This window comes from Carettochelys insculpta, chromosome 2 (genome assembly GCF_033958435.1).
Source record: "Carettochelys insculpta isolate YL-2023 chromosome 2, ASM3395843v1, whole genome shotgun sequence".
NCBI classification, from domain to species: Eukaryota; Metazoa; Chordata; order Testudines; family Carettochelyidae; genus Carettochelys; species Carettochelys insculpta.
Window position 1 is genome coordinate 119,910,434 of NC_134138.1, and position 24,987 is coordinate 119,935,420.

At 42.2% G+C, this 24,987-nt stretch overlaps 1 protein-coding gene across 18 annotated transcripts in view; it reads right to left on the bottom strand.

The window, feature by feature from the left end:
* RNF182 (ring finger protein 182) overlaps positions 1-24,987 on the bottom strand; it is a 137,861-nt gene that overhangs the window by 24,875 nt on the left and 87,999 nt on the right. For 2 of the 18 annotated variants that reach the window (XM_074987631.1, XM_074987619.1), the window contains exon 13: positions 24,570-24,719. The exons of 15 other annotated variants lie outside the window; for them this stretch is intronic. The gene's annotated coding sequence lies outside the window, so the exon portion shown is untranslated. Of the gene's footprint in view, positions 1-14,272; positions 14,295-24,569; positions 24,720-24,987 lie in introns of those variants that run through there. One more of the 18 variants, XM_074987635.1, reaches the window with a different exon arrangement.

Sequence of the window (24,987 nt, forward strand, 5' to 3'; positions counted from 1 at the left end):
TAAGAAAAAAATGTTTTCCTTTTGGTTTTCCAGGAGAAAAGGTATATTTTTGGAGTTTAAAACGCTTTATCTCCTGTATTCAAAGCTGCAGAAGCCAACCCTGTTGGCTTCGCTCAGGCAAAAATCACATTGAAATGGATAGGAGGCAACAAGAAAAAAAACAAACTACTTTTAATACCCAGCATTTTTTGCAATCTGTGGGGAATGATGCTTTGTTACGGAAAGCCATTTTTAAATGATCCAGTTATTAAAGCTTGGCAGCGGGTGTTCTTGTATCTATATCTACTCTGTGAACACCATCATTAAGAAATGGCATCTCAGTCATTACACCAGTATCAAGTCCGTGCATGCCCAAAATGACACACTTGTTTTAACACCAGAAGGCGTGCAAAAGGGGCAGGCAGGATCGCTGTGAAAGCGTTTATGAATGCATAAATTGTGGCAGCTCTATTGGCAGAGTATCAAGTCTAAAGGACTTACTGATCCAATATGTGAATGAAGCATTTGATACCCTCATATTAACATTTGTATCCTGTCCAAAAGAGCCATTATGGTATCGGTAGAAGTGTCTTATATATCCTATCAATGTACCATGTGAAATCCACAGTAATAAAATTGCTTTGTCTGATCTGACAGAGACCTAAGTACAACTCATTGGCAATAGCAGGTTTTAAACATAATTAATCATCTTTTAATTCAGCTATTTAGAAAATGAAACAATACAATATATGATTAAAACAACATCAAACAGGAAGTTTAGTTTTTCTAAAAAAAAACCAAGGAAATTCAAAGTAAAGGTTTTCCATCCATTCTCAATATCCTCTGCCAAATGTTGCCCTCAGTGGCACCCAGTCAAAGCCAGTTGAACTGAACCTCGTTGAGTTAATGAGCCATATGCACGTAACTGAAAACTTTTTGTAAAATTTCCTATAACGTCTGAGCTAATAGTGGCATCTCAGACTGATGTATAAGCCTTTAATGTATGTTTATTGGTGTTTGTCAGCTTTAGTTTGCACTCTAGTATTAGTCTAGTATTATTTTAGCATGTTTTTGTATTTCTCATGCTGGCTTTAGGTCAATATAAAAATACTGATAACTCTACTCTCAGTTTGGATCAGAATATGTCAACAGGCTTGGCAAACAATAGCAGCATGGCCACAGATTCTATATTTATACACAGTTCTGTATAGTGCCCAAAATATATACATAAGGATTTACAGAAATATCTTAAAGGGCAGACCCCTGCAACAAAGTCTTGGAGGCCAAGAAACCTCATAATGGAACATTATGTGACTCTGAATGATATTAGAGCTGATGTGATGAAAAGAGTAGAAGATGTGGGGGGAAGAAGGACAAAGGTGACAATGTGGTGACTCAGTCTGCACAAGTGCACATTTTGGGATTATTTAAGGCGTAATTAGATTTTTCTGAAATGAACTCATTCACTTATTGAAGGTGCTCTCACATTGCTGAGTTTGAAGGCGTGAGACAAAGGATGAGACTTTGGTGGATGGCGTGGGGTTATACACGTGCCCAGGGAGTGATATGGGAGAAGATACAGTAATTCCTCACTTAACTTTCTACAGGGTGTACCTCCCTCATGAGGCACCCTCGAGACCTGAGTGGTCCCAAATGAGCGGTTTTGTTGGATGAGGGGAGGTCAGGCCTCCTGGCGGTCCTGTGGGTCAGGGGGAAGGGTGCTAGCCTGCTCTCTGGGCTCGCCTCCTGGCCACTGCAGCTCCCTGTCCCCAGCTGCTGACAGAGCTCCCCACCCAGGGCTGGGCTCCTCATAGTGGGGCTTTCCAATCCCAGCCGAGCTCCCCGCAGAGGGGCTCCCCTACCTGGCTCTCTGTCTGGGGGCTGCCCCTGGGGCTCCCCAGAGCTGTCTGCCAGTGGGTCCCTGCCCCCAGCAGCTGGAGCTCTCTTGTCCAGGAGCAACATCTGTGGTCCTGCTGGACAAGGGATGTTGCCAGAAGAGAGAGTTTCAACCTGTAGTTATGTTTATGGAAAATGCTACCTCAAGTGAAACGATTTTAAGGGAATCCAATTTCCCCATATAGCTTAATGTACAATGTAGGGGGTTGAGCTTCCACCGGGCTTTTTTTTGTTTATCTTTTTGCCATACAAAAGATATTATATACGTATGCTGTGTAAGTTTTAAATCATGTTAAATACTGTACTCACTGATGATGTAAATAAAAAATGGATATCCATGCATGTGATTTATGGCGTTGATTTTAACATTTGTGAGGAAATCGTATTTCCTCAAACAAAACTCATGGGGTTTGTACGGGAATTGACAGTCATGCATGATTCAGAGCCATTTGATTCTATGTACAACTGGATTATTACAACCTTGGATGAAATACATTGTTTGTGGCTCCAACCCTGAAGGGTTAGTTTAATACAGTGGGGTGTCCCAAAAGAGAAGCTGGTGAAACCAGGCTAATGCCGTATGGTTCTGTCAACATTTTTTAAAAGTCAATGACACATTTGTCCTTTACCTTTTATGACTGTGTTAGCAGTGCTCTGGATATGGCTGGGGAAGGCAGTTATACTCTAAGCACTAGATATCCAGTACTTATAACCTGAATAAAGTGTACCCTTGGGCTGAAATTTCTCATGCTTCTTTTCAGCCATAAGATTATTTGGGTAGAAAGTTTAGTAAATCAAAAATTGCTAAATGGGATTTTAAGTCTTTTCATGCTTTAACAAATACAGCAGGTTCTTCCTTGTACTTGGATAACTCAAAATCAATAAACTTTTTAAATTCAAACTTCACACCCTTACTTCTCACTGAAGACATGTATTTGAGGCTGGAAGGAACCATTGTGAATAGCTAGTCTGACCTCTTAGGTAAGACAGGCCATGGAATGTCACCCAGTGATTCCTATTCCAAGTCAGATCCTGTCTGGGCCTTTCAGAGGGTCAGAATTTGGGGAGGGTGCAAGAAGGTTTCCCCATTCTCCCTGAGTGACCCTGGCAACACAGGAGCTACTTCCTAACAGGCGGCAGGAAGAATGGTGGTGAGATGGAGCACAGCTGGCCCTTGGACAGCTGCACAAGGGTTGTAAGTTGCAGCTCATCATGGGGACATAGCTTCTGCATGCCTGAGAACCCCAGGAGGCATTTTGGACCACACCCTGTGCTCAGCTAAGGCCGCTTTGTGTAGCTGTGGTGGAGCAAGGTAACCTTAGCAACCTACAATGCGAATAATCCCTCACTACCAGAAGTTCCTTGCAGCCACAGACTGTTGGCTTAACAGAAAGCAACACTGCTCTGATGTAGACCAGAGACTGGTCGCGGCCCAGAAACCAGGATGCCCCGTCTTTTCTGAGGCAAAATATCTTCTGGTGCTTGGTCCGGCCATGAGGGCAGTGGACTGGACTAGATGACCTCTCGAGGTCCCTTCCATTTCTAGTGTTCTACGAGGCTGTGATTCTGGTGCTCCCTCAGTAATGGCACAACTCTGCACTGTCTCCAACGTGGGAGTGTTCTTCATGACAAAATTGCGCCATACATTTTTTAAACAAGCCACTGTGTTGTATTTGTATTTGCCGGTTGTTCCTGTTCTGTGGGCTCTATGTGGCACTGTTAGCACACAGCTGCAGCCCAGATGTGTGCTAACGTGCATGTCACTATGTACTGCAGGGTCTTCTTGGCTATGAGGGGCTTCATTCCTGGCCCTGCTCTGTGGAGGGGTCTCTGGACAGGAGGCACTGGGCAGAGGGGTCTATGGATGTTTTGCAGAGTGCTGTGGTTCTCAGTCTGAAGACCACCATGATAAATAGATTGAGAACTATTGATATATGCCCACCCTCAGCCATAGTCTTTTATTTCCACATGTATCCCTGCAAGAACATTACAACAAATGTATCTGAGGAGAGAGACTCAACTCCCAATATCGTCAATGGATACCGGTCACATTTATTTCCTAGCTAAACACACTTGCACATCTTGGAATACAATTGTGGATCCTGGCTCATACGCATAAATCTGATACTTCATAGTAGCAGCTGAGATTATTGTCTTTACATTGAAAGAGGGCACCGGACAAGATGAATTTCCCTTGTTAAGTAAATTCCCATAAAGGAAAGGGGAAAAAAATCTTGACATCAGTTACTGTTGTCCAGCCAAGATGGATGTGGATTCAGCAGCATGTTGTACAGATGTGAGACATGGGTGATAATGAAAGACTTGAAGAAAAGGATATCGGCATTCGAGAGGAGTTGTTTTATAAAGATCCTGAAAACAGGATGGATGCAGAAGGTCACCAGTGAGGAATTATATAGGATGATATAGTCGAAAGAGAACCTACTGCAAAAGGTTATACAATGGAAGTTACAGTTTTCTGCGCATATCTGCAAAATGAATGATGAATGAAAAATCAAGACCCTGGTATTTACCATAATGGACCGTTCAAATAGGAGAGGCAGAAACCACAGAGAATGGGTAGATAATAAAGTAGATTGGTGCGGAGGTAGTCTACAGAAACTAAGACACTCCACAATGGGTAGGGAAAGATGGAAGGAAATAGTGAGAGAGGCATTGGACACCAATGAGTGCTGAGTCCTTGGAGGTGGTTGATGATGATAATGAAGGACCAAGATGGACTGTATAATATATTTGATGCTGCTCTTCTGAAAGAATACGAGAGAAGCTGGTGGGGAATATGATGAATTCCTCTGATGAGTTTAGCTAGGTTTGCTCTATGAGTGGAGTGTGCCTACAATACTACTGGTTATTGAATTTCATGTGGTATTTTGGGAACCATTCTTTCATATCTATTTCACAGTCAATATCCCAAAGGACAGAGACACCCTTGTCCCCTTCAACAAAAAAACGTTGCATTCGGAGGAGACTGAATGTTCTCACATACATATTGATTTAGACTTTAAAAAAAAAAAAGAGTGAAGGGAAGAATTCCCATGGATTTATTCAAATAAAAGAGAAACTATGTTTAAGTGTTAAAAGTAGGATGCAGGATGCTAAAAGGCAGAAAAAAGTCTCACATTTAATATGATGTCATCTTCTCAGCCTGTCACAACAATAAACAATGACGGCACAGTACTAGATCTCTGACCATTTGGCAATGTTGTGCTTGGTGGCTTTCAATCAGCGATGGGCAAGCAAGACTAGTGAGTAGGCCGCGTAAGTGGCAGTGATGGGCAGTCTGCAGCCAGTGGGATTCCAGCTGCAACCTGTGCACCCCCTTTCTGCTCCCTTCCTCCACGTCTCTGGCACACTGAGGCAATGGAGCCCCACACTTCCTACTCCTCCTCCTCCTCCCTCCCAGCACTTGGAGTGCCTTGAGTCTGCTGAATCACGCACTGTCCCTGCTTCTTCACCTTTCTCCCAGAGCTTAAACTCTGCAAATCAGCTGTGGGTGGCTGCTCACACTCTGGGCAAGAGGGGGTGAAGAGGGGATTGGTTGCCTAATCTTTGAGTCAGTTGGGAATGGGTCTGGTCCTAATCTGCTCCAGCAGCCAAGCATCAGAATATTCCAGCAACACCTTTTCCCTCCTGGAAACTCTCCTGTAATGGGGCGGCATCGGAGCTGTAGCAGTGGTTCTATATCACCCGAGGATTCTTTCACTGCACAAAGCAGCCATGCCAATGGGGTTCAAAACCCGTTGCTTATATGAAAGCAGGGGTGGCAAAAACAGGTATCTGGAAAGGAATCCAAGGACCTATGCAGGGTATACTGGAATAGGTCCCTGATCATTGCTTATTTCCTTACAAATTCAGTTACTATAGAAATCACTCCTGTATTGCAAGGCAATGACGGTCTGATGGTTACTGCTTCCTGCATGGCTTGTCCAGGTTCCTTTTACATAAGGGTGTACAGCCATACATATTTCTAACTACTTATATTCATATTGGTGGAGATGTGTGCCAGGAGTGTTGTAAGGAAAATGCTTAATATATATGGCTTGTCCACATGGCCTAGCATATCAGTGTGGATGAATGATTTGATAGCTGATGAGGTCTAGACAGCGGTGGGGCTGTGACAGTGCTTACCGCTACAGTTGCTGCAGAAATAGTACAGGTAGTTCAAAGCCACCCTATTATACACTACTCTCTACAATGAATGGCCTGCCATTTTGCATTGTCTCTTTTACAGCACCAAACCTATGTCTGGCATGTAAATAATAAACAATAAGATTGCTCTACCAACTAAATACAAACATGCAAATATCTAGACAATCTGTAGACCAAAATTGCCCTAGAGAGGACATACTGTTCTGAACAATAGTATATTGCCTAGGCGCAATATCTCTTTTAGCATTATATCATGTTTTCCCTTTGTTCTTAATCACCACTCTGATTAAAATTGCTAATTTACGAACTACAAAGTAAAACTTGCTAGAATTCTGATTACTCAAGTACCCTTTAAAAATCAGTATTCTAGTTAGTTTCACTGTCCTTCATTCATATGGAATAGATCACAAGTGGAAGGAGACATCAAGAGAACAGGGACCAGGGGAAGGGGGCAAGAGAGAATCAGCACGGGGCTGCAGGATATAGCTGCAGAAGAGATAATACAGGTAAAGAGAGGTAGGCACATATATTGTTTATAATTTCATGGTTGGGTGGTGGAAATATTTTTCTTTTAGATTCCTGTATCTAAATCAGTGGTGCTCAACCTGTTTACCATTGTGGGCCACATATGCAGTGATAGATACTACCTGTATGGCTGTGAGGATGTCGCATGGGCCGCAGCTGTGTGCTGATGGGGCAGCAGACTGCGAACCAATGATCTAAATAAACCCATGTAACTGTCCTATTATCTGAAGTTACCTCTCAGCCTTGAGTAATTATAGGCATTTAAAAGGTGAAAAGGGTGACATGAGTTAGCAGGTATATGTACAGATTTCAGATGGTAAACCAGTCAGTCCTGTAAATAGGTATGTTTTGATTTAAAATACCCTAGCAGTCTTGATAAAGTCTTGTAGACGTTCTGCAAGATAAAAATATCTCCCTACATAGCAAACCTTGAGTTATGCAGGGGTTGTGTTTCGGCAACCTCTGCGTGACTCAAATTTTCGTGCAAGTTGAGGGGGCTTGCAGGAGCTGGGAAACTGTCCAGCCTACCAGGGCTGCTCAGTTTCCTGGCTTCCAGAGTGTCAGGGAGCCGGTCAGCAGCCTAGTTCCCATCTTCCCACTGCTTGTGGGACCCAGGAAACTGACCAGCTAGTCAGTTTCCCAGGTCCCATAATGGCGGGGAGCTAGGAGCCATGTGTCAGCCTGGCTCCTGGCTCCCCTCCACTTGCAGAGAGGGGAAACTGATCTGGGCAACAGCCTTGGTCACGTTGCTGGCTCCAGCCAGTGGAGGCGAGCCAGGAACCAGGGACAGCCTGGCTCCCAGCTTCTTTCTACTCCTTGGAGCCAGGAAACTAACCAGGGCTACTGCCCTGCTCAGTTTCCTGGCTTTGAAAGTGGAGGGGGGCTGGGAGCAAGGCTGCTGCCTGGTTTCCAGCTCTCCACCACTCTGGGGACTGGGAAACCTCTCCTGTCTGGATGGCAAGAGTCAGGCTGCTGCCCCTGACAGGACCGATTTCCCATTCCTGTCAGGAGCAGCAGTCGCGTTAACCCGAGACACACACAACTTGGTTGCGCGTATCTTGAGGGTTTACTGTACAATATATAGAACTGAAATGATTTACAGCGTAATTACATTAATATAATTATTTATATTTACAAGATTATAAGACATGTACCATTGTCAATTCCTGTTATGAATAACCTAAATGTATTGCAACTGAAATTAGTAATGTACAAAAAAGATCTAATTTGTAACATGATCTGAAGATTTAAAGACTCTCCTCAAAAACATGCACCAGCTTTATAACAGGAATGCAAAAAACAAATCAGCCAGTCTGTCGATGTGCACTACTGCAAGGCAAAGAAAAGTTGAACAGAATTTTAATTTTAAAGGAGTACAATATTAATACATGTTAATGGAAACTGCAATTTTAATTCTGACAAATTGCCCTGAGTTCCCAAACACACATTTCACCTTGGAACAGATGAGCCTCGTTGTATTACTGTAAATCTCCTAAAAAAAAGAGATGTTACACTGAAAATGCGGTAAGAACCTTAATCACAGCAAAAACCAGAGGGATAAATTCCATTTGCAATCTACATGTTCATGACACCACTGAGCTTGGTGAACTTCCTTACCATAGCTCATAACATGCTTTAATTTTCCAGCAAGACCTAAGAAGCATGCACAGTCATTTTAAGATGGGGTCACTCATTCCTTTTAGCGAGATTTCAGCAGATTGCAACAGGCAATTCTTCTTCTTATCTGAGAAATTCTTACTTATGGAGTCTCAGCGTTTAATATTGTCCGCTCTCTTTTTGCATGTGTACGTTTTGTAAAGCCACTAGGCTACTGTGTCATCCATATGCCGATGAATCTCATTTATGTCTTCCCCTTGCAATCTGGAGTGATTTGTTTCCATCATCACCTTCCAGATCACGGATGAGCATATTCTAAACTTTAAGCACAGGTTTAAGTCCCCTGAAATTAACCATACACTTTCCTATACTCATGTTGTCTTAAATAAGATATTTTATATACCAGTACCTATTCGGATTATGTTTAGTCCATAAAACACAGATGTGATGCTTGGAAACGCATTCATGAGAATTTCCAGGGACTATGACTGAATCCTGAGTTTTGGACCACTATCTGCCAGTTGCCAAACTGCCATACAGTGTTGGACTCTGTCTATCCATCCATCCATCCCAATAGCATCTGAGTGACCGATACAAAAATAAACAGGTGATTCATTGTTGCTTTGCTCTCTCTCCCTTCTTTGTCTTGTTGCTTTGAAGACAATTTATACTAGTGATTAGAGCAGATTATGTTTTACTCTGAGGAAAATCTTGGGCATCAAGATGGATTATTTGATCTTATTGAAGTCATACCACCTCCAAGATAGAAATATTGATTGGAAAGAATAAAGATAACACTACCTAATTCTTATATAGCGTTTTACATTATTAGATATCAAAGTGCACTATCAAGCCAAGTCTCAGCAGGGTAGCCGTGTCATAATCCCCACATTGCATAGCCAATCTTAGTTTTGGCAATTCGTATCTTCTGAGTGCTTGACTTTTCAACCTATATATTTTAATGCAATTTTTGTAGGCAATTTCTTTTAGGTTTTTAAATGCGCAAACTGAGGAGGAAAACAAAATACCCAGATCTCCCATCATGTGGGACCATGCTGATTCAGCCAGAGGACTGGTACATTTAATGATATCCACAGCAAAGACTTTTGCCACTTGAACGAACAGAGTAGGTAATGTTGGATAACCAGTGATGCGGGCCAAAGCACAGATTTTCCATATGGGTGTCACAGATATTTGTGGAATGAAGACACATAAGTGTTGAAACGCAGGTACCGAGTTTAGATTCTCAGGGGAATATATTCTAGTGTCCACGGATCCCTCTGTCCCTGGTTCCTCCAGCCCCTTCCCTCCGTAGCTGCTCCTCTCCAGGCTCTTCTCCTCCCACCTGGTCCCAGTCTTCTGCCTCTCTGTCTTCAAGGACCAACTACTCACCTCTCTGCATTTAGCTCCTCTGTATCCTCCTTCTCCTCATTGCCTGGGCATCAGTGGGCCATAAGGGAAAAATGGAGAGATAGTCTCTTGCTCTTGGTTCCCTGTCCCTGGCACCACCGCTACCCCTGGCTGCCAGGAAGAGAAATTGCAGGGTAATCATGGGATGGAGAATGCTCAGCAGAGATGGAATCTTCAGAGAATTTAGCCACAAAACAAACCTCTACTGTGCCTGAGAGTAAATGAACTGAGATTTTCAGAACGGTCCATAAACGGTCCAAATTTGGGCGGAATTTCACAAGCTAGACAAAGGTGAACACCTTAAATTTCAAGTTCATGTCCAGAAGCATGGAAACATCAGAGCATCTCAACAAAATGGCTGAAAGCATTGGGAATAACCAATCTATTCCCCCCGCACCGCTCCCCCACCCCAGTCTTGTTCTGAAAAATGGCTAGATTGTTTTTGTTGATATTTCCAAAAAAGTCAGCTTGAGGCACACACCTTGCATGGACATTTGCAGCCAAAACTGTTAAAATTAAGCAAAGATATGAGCAACCGAAAACAGGATCTTATAATGGAAAATGTTGAGCAACCTTAACTCTAGGAACTAAAGCAAAATTACTCTAAACTACAGATAGGTACTCTTAAACTTCAACTCCATTTTAGCATAGTTTTTGTCTATGAATTAATAGACAGCAGAAAACCATCTTCATTTCCCTATACAGTAATAAATAAGCACTATATGTTCTTTATTTTTTTCAGCCAGCAGAAACAGTGGAAAGGGTAAATCTGCATAATTATCACATTTTTACTGTGCCTAAATTGATGTGTATCATGCCATCAAATCAAGTAAAACAAGTTATAAAGGTCATATAGGATGTGGCTTTGAAAATCCAATGTAGTGGTTTAAAAGTCACAGATCATGCACTGGACAAGATGCATAGCACTAAAACCTTTATATGCACCTGCAAATGGAGCTGAAGTCCAAGGCACATGGACCATTTCTGACTTCTTTGCAATCTCTTATGTAGCTACACATATCTACCACTTGCAAGGTACTTTTTTTTACACTTGGAAATCCACTGTCATGTTTACCGAATATTATGCCACACTTAGTTGAAGATGTCTGCCATCGCACGTTACTGCTGCAACATTAATTTACAGTGGGAAAATATGGCAACGCTTCAGAAAGTGTGCAAAAGCCACATGAGAATTTCCAGAACTTTGTATACAATTAGGTCCCACAGCACTCCATAGCAACAATGCTGAGAGGCCTGAAATCATATTCTCTAGGGTGCAAGTGCTATGTACCTCTCTGTATGTCTGAAACTTCTGCTGGTATGTAACCACTGCTGATGGTGACCCTGTCTCACTACTAGCCATTCCTTGTAATGGCTTCATACATGACTTCTTGGGCCCTTTCCCCTCCTCCCTCAAATAGTATGTGGAAAGAGAGATCTCAGGAAGGTATGCAATGGCACATTCTACAAAGTCCTGATGTGGTAAAACTTCTACTTCTGCACCTATTTACATAGCAGGTTATGATACGGTCATATTCTCTGTGATGATTTACCTGGCTCTTTCAGGGAAGATTATAGTACTTCAGCTTTTCTCTTCTGTCCTCTTTCACATTTCATCTAACACCGCTCCCATTTTTGGACTTCTGCAGATCTTGTGTAGATATTCAACACAGAATCATTGCTGTAATGTGACTTTATAGGCAGCATCACCCATAAACTTGGGCTTTTAATGCAAGGTTTGTGTTAAATTCCAATGTTTTTCTCACCCTGTGCCATGCAAGCAAAGGGAGCAGAAGTCTCCTCATCTTTAATGTACACAACTGACCTTTTAACCCCTGAGAGGTGCATTCAATTTCCCGTACGCTGGAGGAAGGTCGAGAAATGCCATTTCCCTTTGTGCTACCGAACCTCAGGTTGCTATTCCAATGCATTTAATAAATTTAGATTTGCTCTTTGATGTTACATAAAAACAGAGGGTATTCAGAACAATGTGACTTTTTCAACAAATCAAATGCAAGGGCGCTTTGGCAAGAAAGGCAAACACTTTTTGTTTTTTAGTACTGCATTGAGTAAGCCTTTGGACACAGACTATGCAAACTAATCTCCTGAGACTTTGGGGGACTTTTACTTGGTACTTCTGAAGTCTTTTCAAACAGGCTGGTTGTGTCTACACTTGCATTCCTCTTTCAAAAGCAGCATGCAAGTGAGAGAAATCAAAAATGCAAATGAGGTGCAGAATTACATATCTGGCACCTCATTTGCGTATTCTCCTTTCCAAAGAGCTTCTTTAGAAAGACGAAAAGCAGTGTGAACGGGGCTTTTGAAACTAAACCCCATCTTCAAAAGAACACTTCTTCCTGAATAAGAAGGGTCCTTTCGAGATGGGGTTTACTTTCAAAAGAGCTGTCTACACTGCTTTCTTTTTTTCCCAAAAGAAGCTCTTTTGAAAAGATAATATGCAAATGAGGTGCCAGATAAGTAAATTTACAACTCATTTGAATTTTCAATTTCCCTCATTTACATGCCTCTTTTGAAAGAGGCTGCAAGTGTAGATACAACTGCAAGGTTTAAAAGAGGGGTCCTACAGTTATCTATGTCTTAGAATTATTTAAGATATTTAAAATTAATACTTAGCAAATTATCAGGTAATTTGTTACTTACAAAAGACAACAATTGCAGCTTTATACAAAGCCTCTGCTGCTCTTCCTCACAGCTGCTAAAGAAAGTTGTACCTTGATGTCACCATTTCTTCCTTATATGTCCTAGCACAATATTCTTATGTATCTCTTAGCGAAATGAAATTGGTGGGTTAATTATTTCATTTAAAAATAAAAATGTCTGTATTCACCTCATCAGTATGTAGGCTACAATTAGCTAATGGGAGTATTGAAATTCTGGAAGATGAATAGTACATTATTTCCTGGATCTTAAATCTTAATACTGTGACTGTACTCAGAATGACCTGTACCACTTCAAGTTCCAATCCTGAGGTGCCAGTCAGCAGCAATACTGCCACATCTTCCTCCATACATGGTTCTTTCACATACAGTCTGCCATCTCTTCCTGCCCACATCTAAGATCACACGTTATGAGTACCTGCCAGTCTGCACACAGGTACACGATTGCTATAAAGTCACTCCATAATAGGGCACTGTTAGCTAATTACTTCAGACCTGATCCTACAAGGTCAGTCTATTTGTCATCACTGGGAGTTGTTTTCATTCAGCGAGGTCTTCCAATGTCTATAAAAATACATTGACTTACCAAGCAAATAGATAATAGTGCTGAAAAAAAATAATGCTATTTATGAGCCCAGTAAAAATACAATAAAGGCATTTAAAAGTATTGCAAACTTCTAGAGCCTGCCTTGTCAATGACCCTCCTATTGATCCTCTTTGGCACTAAGAGCTAACTCACCTTCCTACTATTCCAATTCTCCTAGGTGCTCCGTCCGGACTACTCCTAGTTGGCACAGTTAACCAGATTTCTGACAGAGGTTAACAGGTGAAGGTTGCATTTGAAAGCAGCAAACTCATTTTGCATAAAGCCAAGCCCTAATTTACTCCCAAGAGTGCACAACAATTTTTTGATTCATGAATCCTAAACCCAATCTTCTAACATTTTTTGTTTTTCTCAAGCAACACATTTCAAAATCGTCATACCCAGTCTTTTCATTAAAAAAAGAATCAGAATATAATGATATGTAAGAGACTTCCCAAGGGAAAATTTTTCTTTTGCAACAAACTGTGAACTTCATTGATGAGCATGCATGTTATTTTATATATGTAAATATCCCCACTGGAAATGAAATGCCAGGCTCACCAACTGCCAATCAGGGAACTAAAATGGAATGAAACCTGAAAGTATCATTTTTCTGTAAGCTTATCCTTCAAGTTGTTGCCAGGACAGTAAGTCAACCTGTCAGACTAACAGAAGAAAGTGACCTCAACAAGAACCATCAACCTAGGAGCTGCACAATTAAACTGAATCATTTTTATTCCTCCCACACTTGAGGCAAAGTCATAAAACTGTCTGTTTCTTGCTAAGTCTTTTGTCTCTTTTCCTTTCAGGTGAGTCTTCAGCACTGCCACTCAGTTTCTAGTGCACTTCAAAAAAAGAAAACCCACCCCCAAAAACTGAAAAAAAAAAACCACCGCACAAATATAAAAATAAGAGATTTGACAAAAATCTCAACTTTCCTTCTTTTGCCTTTTATCACAATAGCCACATAGCTGCTACTCCTTTTCTCTCACTACATCAATGTGTGTGTGTGGGGGGGGGGGTTAATCTTCCCGGTTTCCTCTTCCTTTTATTCTTTATTGTGCTTTGCTTCACAATGGCAGAGTTTAGCTCCCTGACCCCCTTCATCACACCCATTGTCTAGTCCCCCCTCCCCAGATAATCCTGAGCGGGGGCCAGAGTGTGCAGGGGGCTTAGCGCCAGGCTCTTTGGTGAATGAGCTGCCTTGAACGGGGCTGCCGCTTGCTCCTTCAAGGAGAGAAACTGGTGCAGTAATAAACTGTCAGCAAGTCAATAAATCCCACTGATGCTTTGTGAGCCCCAGTCCCACAATGCCACCCAGAGACACAGTCAGCCCCTGTGCAGGGGATGGGGAAGGGGGTGAGGAATGCAGTGAAGGGTGAGGTGACTGCAGACAGAACTGGGTGCCTCTCTGTACCTGTTTTGAGTGCTGCAGGCAGGGTTTCTTCAGGAGACGGAGCCCTCCTCCTCCCTCCGCCTCAGCAGCAGCGAGTGTCTGAGACCAGGGAAGTGGCTTTGTTACTACTCTGGAGCCCTGGATCAGTGCTGTCGCTATAGAAACTGGCTGCAGCCTGAAGTGACACTGACAAGTGGCAGGGGGCCTGAGCTGTTCATTCACCAATATCCTTGCCTCTTCCAATGGCAGCCAACCCCAGGGAGGGAAAGGGTCTGACCACCCCCTCGTCCCTGTTACACGCTGCCTCCAGGGGGCCCAACCTGAGGCTATTTCTCCCCATTTGCCCTCATTTTCTAGCGGGCAGTCGACTGCAGCACGTTACTCGCCTCCCATAGCTCCTTCCTCCAGTATAAAGTGCTGGAGGGCACAGTTTGAAGAGAGATCCCCTTGCTCACTTCTGCCATAAAACTGAAGGGAAAGTTGGGATGCTCTTTGTGCTACAGATGAACTCACTCGTTTCTGTCTGCTGCCAGAGACAGCTTGTCCTGGGGGCTCACAAAAAAGGAACTATTTGAGTTGTAGAAGGGCCAGATTGCACCAAATGGTGGTTATTTACTAACACTTCCCAAGGGAGAAAGGCCCTTACAATCCAGCTACGCATTTTAAACCTTCACCGCCTCATACTATTCAGGCTGAACAAGATGCTCTCCTAGCCATTGGTTATGGAGATTTTTCAGAGCCACAATATAAAGATTTTTAGCAGAGGCTGTGCTAGCCCATTAAGGGCCCTAAGCAGGAATATTTTGGGCCCCTCCTGCATAACAGAATCCAAATCTAATAGGGGAGTTGCCCAGGGCCCTCAGCCATCATTTAGTCTTCTTATGCCAAACACCCACTCTGATTTCCAGCAGCATTAAATAGCAGTGGGTATGTTTTTGTTTTAATGAATGACCTAATGAATCAGTCGCCCGGCCCGTCACCCCTCCTAGAGGCAAATGTGAGCAGATAGAGACAGACACACACACACAGAGTACATGGGGTTTGTCACACACTGTGGGGAATTTTTTGTGGGTGGGGTGTGAGAAACTCTTTATTCTCTAAGGGGGGGCCCAGTGGAACATATCTCTCATTTGTTATTGTGAACAATAACCATATTTATTAGGATAATGGCTAAGGACCAATCAAGAACTGGGCCCATTGTGCTGGGTGCTGAACAAACACAGACTAATAGAAGCTCCCCGGCTCAGAGTGCTTACAAAGAGCTCAGGCAGACAGAGTAGGGAAATGATAGACCACCTGCAGAGTGAACTACGTGAGAGCAGCCAATGCCGTCTTAGCTCCACTATTTTTATTTGTTGGAGAAGGGGGTTAGCTAGGTGATGATATGGAAAGGAGGTGAGGCAGACAGGATAGAACTGGGAGGTGCGGGTAAAGGGGCGGGGTGGTGTGAAGCTGAGGTGAAGAGCCTTTTGAGAAGGAGGTTTGGAACACGCAGCAAATCAGAACCAACAGAGAAAGTCCAGTCAAAACTAGAACATTCACTGAATATTCAACGGTCCCTGCTAGGGCTGCTTAAGCAGTTTCCACTGTTCGCTGGAGTCCTTGGCTGGTTTCTCCTTGCAGTTTTGCCCTCTAGGCCACAGGGATGTCCTTCTCACCATTACAAGCGTCTGCAGTGGAGTTTCCCACTGCCAGCAGAATAATTCCTAAGCACTCTGCCCACTGAGTGCAGTGCTGGAGAGCTGGGGCAATCCCTGGCCTCCCTGATGTTCCCCACAGAAACAACAGGGATGCAGTGGCTGGCCTGCTGGATCTGTGCCTTGCCCAGCCCCTGCCTTCCAGTCAGGCAGTATCACTCTCCATCCCTGGGCTGAGCTACCTAGGGGATCTGAGTATTCCCAGGGGCTTTTGAAATGACTGCCCTCCGTACCTGTGCCCCGGCTAATATGACACACTGCCTATGAGGTGTGTATAGCTATGGGGGTCACGGTATGTGGGAATGATCTGCTTCAACTAGGCCAAGGTGCTTGGGGAGCCACATCAGGACACTCCCACATCACCTAGGACTATTGGGAGGTATGCATGGGGTGGTGTGTGGAGGGGAAGCATCACCTCTGCCTAGTACCTTCAAAATAGATGGAGTTTCCCCTGTACAGCCCTGGATCTAGAGATGTGATCCAGGAAGGCCTGATCCCAGTTGAGCCCCATTTACCACTGCTTCCCACTTTAGCAGTTTCTTCTCAGCCAGAGTCTCTGGCTGATTGCTATCTGCTCTCCCCAGCAGGCCACAATGTGGGGGATGCTTTACCTGGGCCCTACTGTGTCCAAAATGAAGGTCTTCCCTTCACACTTCTGGATACTTTTCCATGGGATCCTACTGTCCATGTGTGGTGTCACTCATCACTACCAAAGAGCAATGCAACAGCGCCAAAGGGAAGTCAAAGGCAATTACTACTCTTCCTCCTGTGCATCCTCCTCCTCTTCCTCACCAGGTCGTTCAATCCAACCCTGACTCCAATTTATGCATCAAACTCTCACATTTTATTTTCCCCTTTAAAAACATTTTTTCTTGTCTCCCTCCTCTCCGAAGCAAAGGAAAGTTGATAATCATCCTTCTTGAATGAAAGATGAACTTCTTCTTTCTTTTGTCTTTCCTTAGTTGATATTAACTGCTGTCCTAAATTTGCCAAATGTAAGAAACCCAATACCCAAGATACAACTCTCAAGCTATAGTATCAATCATAGCTGCTGCCACTGCTGAACTACTGGCGATGACTGTTAAGTATCTGCCTTGCAAGTCACTGTGAATTGATGAATCTGTGCCAAGAGCTGCCGACACATTCAGACCATGCTCCTAAAGGCAAAGACAAGCAAGCCCTTCCTCTCCCCTCCATGACTTCCTCACAAATCATGGGATAAAGCAAAACTTTTGACAGACTATAAAACAATTAACAGCAGGAGAACTGAGGGAGTGTGGGGCAAAATTGCTATGAAGAATTGGATCACCATCTACCTACCTACCTAAGATGCTTGCTGAATATCAAACCTAAGTGAAACAAATTCATCTGATCAGAAGCTGAATGGAATTGCTTTTTTACATTAAAAAATGAAGCTAAACTGTCATTTAAAATGTGAGGTTAGAGAGTAGGGGATGTTGACCCTCCTGGCACAGGTAATATCTTGGATTATTTATTCCCTATTTGCAGGTGTATCTTTACATATACTTTGATCATGCGGAATTTACTATCAATATTTGTTTTTAAATTAGAATGCTCAAATGTTATTCATTTTCAATTTTAAAATAAAGATGCCTTTCAAATTAACAAGGTAAAATTTTAAGAATTAGTTTGTAATAAACAGGCCAGTTACTCTAAAGGAAGGAACATAATGTCAATGACGTGATTCCTGTCAGAGGGTTAGCTGTGTTAGTCTGTACCTGCAGAATCAATGAGAAGTCCTGCGGCACCTTATAGACTAACGGATTTATTGGAGCATAAGCTTTCATGGGCAAAGACCTACTTCATCAGATGCATCATCAATGCTCTGAAAATGAAAGCTTATGCTCCAATAAATCCGTTAGTCTAAGGTGCCACAGGACTTCATGGTGATACAATTCCTGTTCATTTCAGTTATAAAAGCACTTGCCAAACTATCTCCTGAGAATGTGATTCTAACCAATGATTTTAACCCATACGGTTTTCTCCATATGCCCACAGGAGATAGAATTTGCCAACCATTGCCATATTTTCCTCCTTTACAAACGCACAGGAAGGGCGAGAAGAAATGATAGAAGAGAGGACACTCTTGAATAGAGTACCTGGGTACTGATAAAACTGAATTCAAAAGTAGCTTCTTCAATCTTTACTGACATTTACTTTAAAAAAGACTGGTACTAATAAGCTTGTAAAAGAGATGACTGGGGGTGGGGGGCTATAACAGAGAGCTAAAAAATTATGAATGGCATGGAAACAGTGAATAAGGAAATACGATTGACCTCTTCACATAATACAAGAACCAGGAACACCCAATTAAATTAATAGGCAGCGAGCTTAAAACAAACACACACAAAAAGGAAGTACCTCATACAGTGCACAGTCAACTGGTGAAACTCATTGTCAGGGGAAGGCCAAATCAATAACTAGATTTAAAAAAGAATTAGATAGGGTCATGGAAGATAGCCATTGATGGACCTATCAGCCAAGATGTCAGGGATGCAACTGCATGCTCTGGGAGTTCCTAGGGGCTTGTCTCCACTACTGGTAGAGTCAACGGGCAGTGGCTGATCCACAAGGGGTTGATTTAGCAGATTAGTGATGATTTGCTAAATCGAGGTTGGATTGCTTTCCCATTGACTCCAGTGCTCCACCGGAATGAGAAGAATAATGGAGTTGGCAGGGGAGTTTGACTCAGCAGGGTATGGACCCTGCAGTAAGTAGATCTTTGCTTTGCTGAATGCTGTTATGCTCCTGATGTAACTCAAATTGCATATCTTAGATTGACTTTTCCTCATAGCATAGGCCTGCTGTAAAAGCCTTTGATTGCCAGATGCTAGGAATGGATGACAGGAGATGGCTCAGTTGGTGATTGTCCTCTTCTGTTCTTCCCTTCTGAAGCATCTGGCACTGGTCACAGGTGGACAACAGGAAGCTGGCTAGATGGATCATTGTTGTGACCCAGCATGACAGTCTATGTCATTATGGCCATCACTTTTACAGAATATAGGCACTGTCACACCCAGGGAAGCCATTCTTATGTTTTAAATGTTAATGATTTAATTTGTTGTCACTACTGAGGTAAGTAAGTTTTCATACAGGGGAACTAATGCACAGCACTTGTCAATAAGCACAGGAGTCATCAGAATCAGGATTAAAACTCAAATGCTGCTTATTCCTAGTACTTTGAGCCTTTCTTTCAAAATCGGGATGTTGTTTTACCAGAAATGGGGTTCAGCCCATGTGGATATGCGTCATCTAGATTTCAGCCATAGCCCTTGGCTCTTCTGGTTCCTATAGAACATTTTCCATTTTTTAAGCTTTTATGTTAAATTTATTTAATTTCAGCTAACTTGGGCTGCGTCTACACGTGCACGCTACTTCGAAGTAGCGGCACCAACTTCGAAATAGCGCCCGTCACGTCTACACGTGTTGGGCGCTATTTCGAAGTTGAAATCGACGTTAGGCGGCGAGACGTCGAAGTCGCTAACCCCATGAGCGGATGGGAATAGCGCCCTACTTCGACGTTCAACATCGAAGTAGGGACGTGTAGACGATCCGCGTCCCGCAACATCGAAATAGCGGGGTCCTCCATGGCGGCCATCAGCTGGGGGGTTGAGAGATACTCTCTCTCCAGCCCTTGCGGGGCTCTGTGGTCACCGTGGGCAGCAGCCCTTAGCCCAGGGCTTCTGGCTGCTGCTGCTGCAGCTGGGGGTCCGTGCTGCATATACAGGGTCTGCAACTAGTTGTTGGCTCTGTGTATCTTGCACTGTTTAATGAAAGTGTGTCTGGGAGGGGCCCTTTAAGGGAGCGACTTGCTGTTGAGTCCGCCCCGTGACCCTGTCTGCAGCTGTGCCTGGCTCCCTTATTTCGATGTGTGCTACTTTGGCGTGTAGACGTTCCCTCGCTGTGCCTATTTCGATGTTGGGCTGAGCAACGTCGAAGTTGAACATCGACGTTGCCAGCCCTGGAGGACGTGTAGACGTTATTCATCGAAATAGCCTATTTCGATGTCGCAACATCGAAATAAGCTATTTCGAAGTTGGGTGCACGTGTAGACGTAGCCTAAGAGTCATTAAGAATTGAATTCTATAATCTATAATAGCGTTAGGAGGTAATTCACTTTAAACCCAAACGTGCCAAGTTGAGGCACACTGTTTGAAATAGCCACAGTTGAAGTGCTGCTTATGCACATATGTATTTTTGACTTTAAGGACTTACATATTTTCAATATTGGCACTATTTTAAGGCCCCAGTCATCTTATACTTTTGCTCTGCAACAGTTTTCCTTTCTCCTGCCTCTGCAGAAACCTTTCCAGGGGCAAGGGGAATATTCTTTTAAAACCAAACGCTGTCTCAGTTATGGCAGCATTATTTAGTGCCACAAAATAGTCAGACAATAAAAATGAAAAGTATTTTTTAAAAAAGTGTGCTGGGTTTACCATTGCAAGCTTCTCACTCAGCAGCAACATGCGTTTATTTCTTGGTGAAAAGGATTTTTTCCCAGTAACTCAGTGTTCTCAGTGACTTCATTATCAAACACTGAACAAGTGTTGTTAGCTTTCAGTTCGAGCCAAAGAACAGCTCTCAAAGCGTTCACATTCTTCGACTTTTGTCCTCACTCCAAATACTATTAATCACACCAAACACTTATTCAGCTGGATTGTTTATTCCTGGTAAATACAGAACAAATCTCAGTACAGCAATGCATTTTCAACATTTTGTAATTATTTAAAAAAAAAAGAACGAAATAAAACATTTTGACTGAGTAAATGAAAAACTCGGACATTTTCAGGCATATGAAAAACTGGTGCTGCCCTGATAAAATTATTCATTATCATGATCACGATTTGGTTTGCCATATACCTTGATGCTCTATCCTAACTGTGCTTTGCAGTGCACTTGCACACCAGAACAGTACTCTTCCCAAAGAGCTTATGTTAAATAAACAACTTTTTAATGTGGAGACTGTCATTTGCTATACACTCCTACAGTGTGTATCCCAGTGTGGCCTTCAGGTGCCACCACAACATAAATAATACATAATAACAAATGGATAATATCTTTTCTCAGGGGGATTGGGTTTTGCCAGTTTTGGGGGGACAGAACTAGAACATTTGCCTACCACTATCTTGTACCTATTTTTGAAAAAGATGATTGCAATAACCCTGAAAATTAGAGACTATTCCGACATATTTCCATATCGGGAATGTTGGCTGAAAATGATAAGTAAAGAAAGAAAGCATCTTCATGATAGAACAGGGACAAACAAATACAGTTGCTCTAAAGGAAACACATGGCTTCCCTTTCTGCTTCAATTATTTCAGTATATTCACACAATACTGCATACAGAATATCAGCTAGATATAATTTATTGGGTCTTTCAATAAGACCTTTAACAAAGTCACTCATAAAAGTCTATTAAGGAAATTAAATAATTTGGGGGAAAGAGGATAAGTGATGGTATGGATTAAAAACAGGCTAAGAGGAAAGCAAAGAGTAGGAATAAACTGCCAATTTTCAACATGAAAAAAGGCTAACAGCGGGGCATCACAAGAATCCATATTAATATTGATATATATTTATTAATGAGAAAAGGAAGGGAAATAAGCTGGCAAAATGTGAGATGACATAATATTGTTTAGTATACAAATGCTATAAAGATCTAGGCAGCTTTGGAATATCTCCACCAAGTGTGGTGAATGGAGAACACATTGGTCAGTGAAATATGTCTTTTAAAAATGAAAGATAATAAACACTGCAAGGAATAAATTAAACTGTTTGTACAGTTTACTGGGCTCTAACTTAAATGTGACCACCCAGGAAGAAGATCGGGCCATTCACTGTGGACACTCAACATACAGCAGCTGTCAAAAAGCCGACAAAATGATAGGATGTCCAAGGAATGGGATAGAAAAATCATGCTGAAAATATAATTTTATAAATCAACTATCTGCCTTCATCTGGAATACTTTATTCAGTTCTGGCAATGCCACCTCAAAAAAGAAAGGTTATAGAATGATTAGAGGGAGTCTTTTTGCATAAAGACTGAAAAAAGATTAGGGCTGCGTACAGAAGACTAAGAAGGGGTGTGACAAAAGTTTATAAGTAATTAGTGGCATTGAGAAAATAAATCCTGTGTTCCTAGTCAGCATTTTTCATAACACAAGAAGTTGAAGTTGAAAGTAGAATAGACATACATTCTTTAAAACCCTGGATCCCAACGATTAGACTTAAATTTTATTTAAATAAAAAAACAAAACCAAAAATATTTGACCAAGAATTGAATATTCAGAAGTGCCTAAGGAACCTAAAGCGCCTAAGTCACTTAAGCCATATTTACACCTACACACCCCAGTGGCACAACTGCAGCTCTTCTCCATAGCCACTCACTTTAGCAATGGGAGGGGTTCTCTTGTCTCTGGCATCACTCTGCCTCTCCTAGGCTGGGTCTACACTTGCCCCCAACTTCGAAGGGGGCATGTTAATCAGGGAGATGGGAGATTACTAATAAAGTGCTGTGGTGAATATGCAGCACTTTATTAGGCTAATTCTCCCCCGTGGCAACTTCGATTCACGAGTAAAGGGACTTCGAATTGGTGTGGGCACTTTGAAGTGGCCACGGCTACACGGATACCAGCACTTCGAAGTTTGATGCTTCAAAGTTGCCATGGGGGAGAATTAGCCTAATGAAGTGCTGTGTTTTCATTAGTAATCTCCTGTCACCCTGATTAACATGCTCCCTTTGAAGTTGGGGGCAAGTGTAGATAAGCCCCTAGAGTGATAACTAGTGCTGTCTCCACTGTGGGGGTGAGGACAGTTGAACTATGTCATGCAGGGATATGGACTTTTTGCAGCTCCCGAGTGACACAGCTAAGTGGACGTAACTTGTTAGTGCAGATCTGGGCCGAGGGTCCAGACCCTCAATGGTATTTAGGTGCCTAACTCCCATTGAAATTTCACCTCAAAATTCTGTAATCCTTCCTCAGGCAAAACCCTCACTGAACAGCCAGCGGGTGTTTTGAATAATAATTAAGATTTGGCCCATTCTATTTATACATTTTTCTTAGGATCAAATTCAGCACAAGAAGATAGTGACAGCAGGTTGCACAAGACAGCAGGAGTGCTGTACATCTTAGGTAAAAGATGATAATATAGTCAGACAACACATATCTGAAGATATTCAGACAGTAGAAGAATTACCCTCCCACAGTCATTACTATATATAAACATGTATTATATTTTAAATTTAATGTCAAAAACCAATAGTTTCACTTTAAAGTATCGTATACGCCACTTTCACGACATACTACAAGCTACATGATCCACATTAGTTCTGGTGCTGTTATCTCCATGCAGTGCCTAGAGAATACCATTTTTTCAGGTTATTTGTACTTTAAAAAAAACTGAGATTTTTGAGCAGATTGAACTAATCTGTCCTGCCCTTTGAGAGACAGAAATGTGCTCATCTTTTCTTTACAGCTATAAAAACCAATTACTGACTCACAGCTGGGTTTTGTTCAGTAATTCAATGCTAGCAGTCACTGTTTTGTGTTCCCCTTGCACAGCAAAAATAAGATGATGGCACAGCAACAACAGTAACGACAAAGGAAAAGTGTAACAAACTCACTCTGGGATCCTGGTGTCCCTTACTGTCACCCACTGGCTACCACGTGGCATAATGTTTGGGTCAGTTTTTACTTGAAAAACAAAAACTCAGAATGATTTCAGTGAAAATGGCTGTGCCTCATTTTAAAACAGGGAAAATTATGAAGATATATCTAGCTCTAATAGCAGTTCAGCATCTCTCAGGATCTGTCTTTATATTTATCAGTGATGTCAAAATTGGCAGAATTCATATACTTCAGTGCATTGCTTTTCTTTAAGTATTCTGGATCACAGTGGGATATGTATATCATGTGATGCAAAAGGGTTGCTAGGGTAATATTAATTACTCACTGTTAATGAATAACAAGAAACGGTAGTGGTCATAGACGGCCTGATCACTCTTTCTTTCTTTCTTCCTTAGTAATTCTATTTTTTCTTTTAAACAGAGATTCTCTCTATTATTGTTTGGCTTCCTCTTATGTTCCTTTTTTATTCACGGCTTAGGTACACGAGGCATTAGCTGATTGTATACAGCTTTTGTAAACAGAACAAGGCAGAGCAAATGTCCCTACTTTGGAATGATCAGTATACGCTAGTCAGTAATTTCCCTATCTAAATGATGGCACTCTCTGACTCCGGTAGTTAACAATTATAGTTCTAAGAATAGGATTGTGATATAATATGCTGAATTTTTATATGGGGGTCATCATACAAAATATTCCAGAATGCCTTACAGTATAAGTGTGTCAGAGAGCTAAAGTGCAAAGGAAGGGGATTAAGGCAAGATTTAAAGAGAGGAAATGAGTCAATGGTTTGAGGGCAAATTGGGGGAGGGAAGAAAGAGTGTCACTGATGGATCAGAAAAAATTAAAAGGCTATTCCGAAGGTGGGTTTTAGATGAGGCTGACATCTGTGTATTTTAGATTTAATTTTGACCTTTATTTTTTGTATTAAGTAAATGATGATTTTCCAGATAAGCGCAGATCATAAAGTCATACCTTTCCACGTGACTAATAAGACGATGTTAAAAGTTTCAGGTGGGTGTTTCCTCCTCTTCCTGCAGCTAATTGGTAGTGTATAGATAGACCAGTGTTTCCCAAATGGTGTTCTATGGAACCCCGGGGTTCCGCAAAGTGAAAATAAGGGTTCTGTGAGAAAATTCCAATCCAATAACATATTAGCATTAAAAATAATAATTAATATTTAAGCATTTGTGAACTTTGTTAAAAACAAATTTCATTTGTGTTTGTCCCAGTGTCCCCGTGTAACGCCAGCTTAGCCAGAGCGTGGGGACGATGATGTCACTACTCAGCACTGTGCACAAAGTCAGTCAGTGGTGCAATTGCGTGTTATATACCACCGTAAATGCCCGCTCTCACTCTCAGGGAGCATGGATCATGTGGGTGACTGAATATG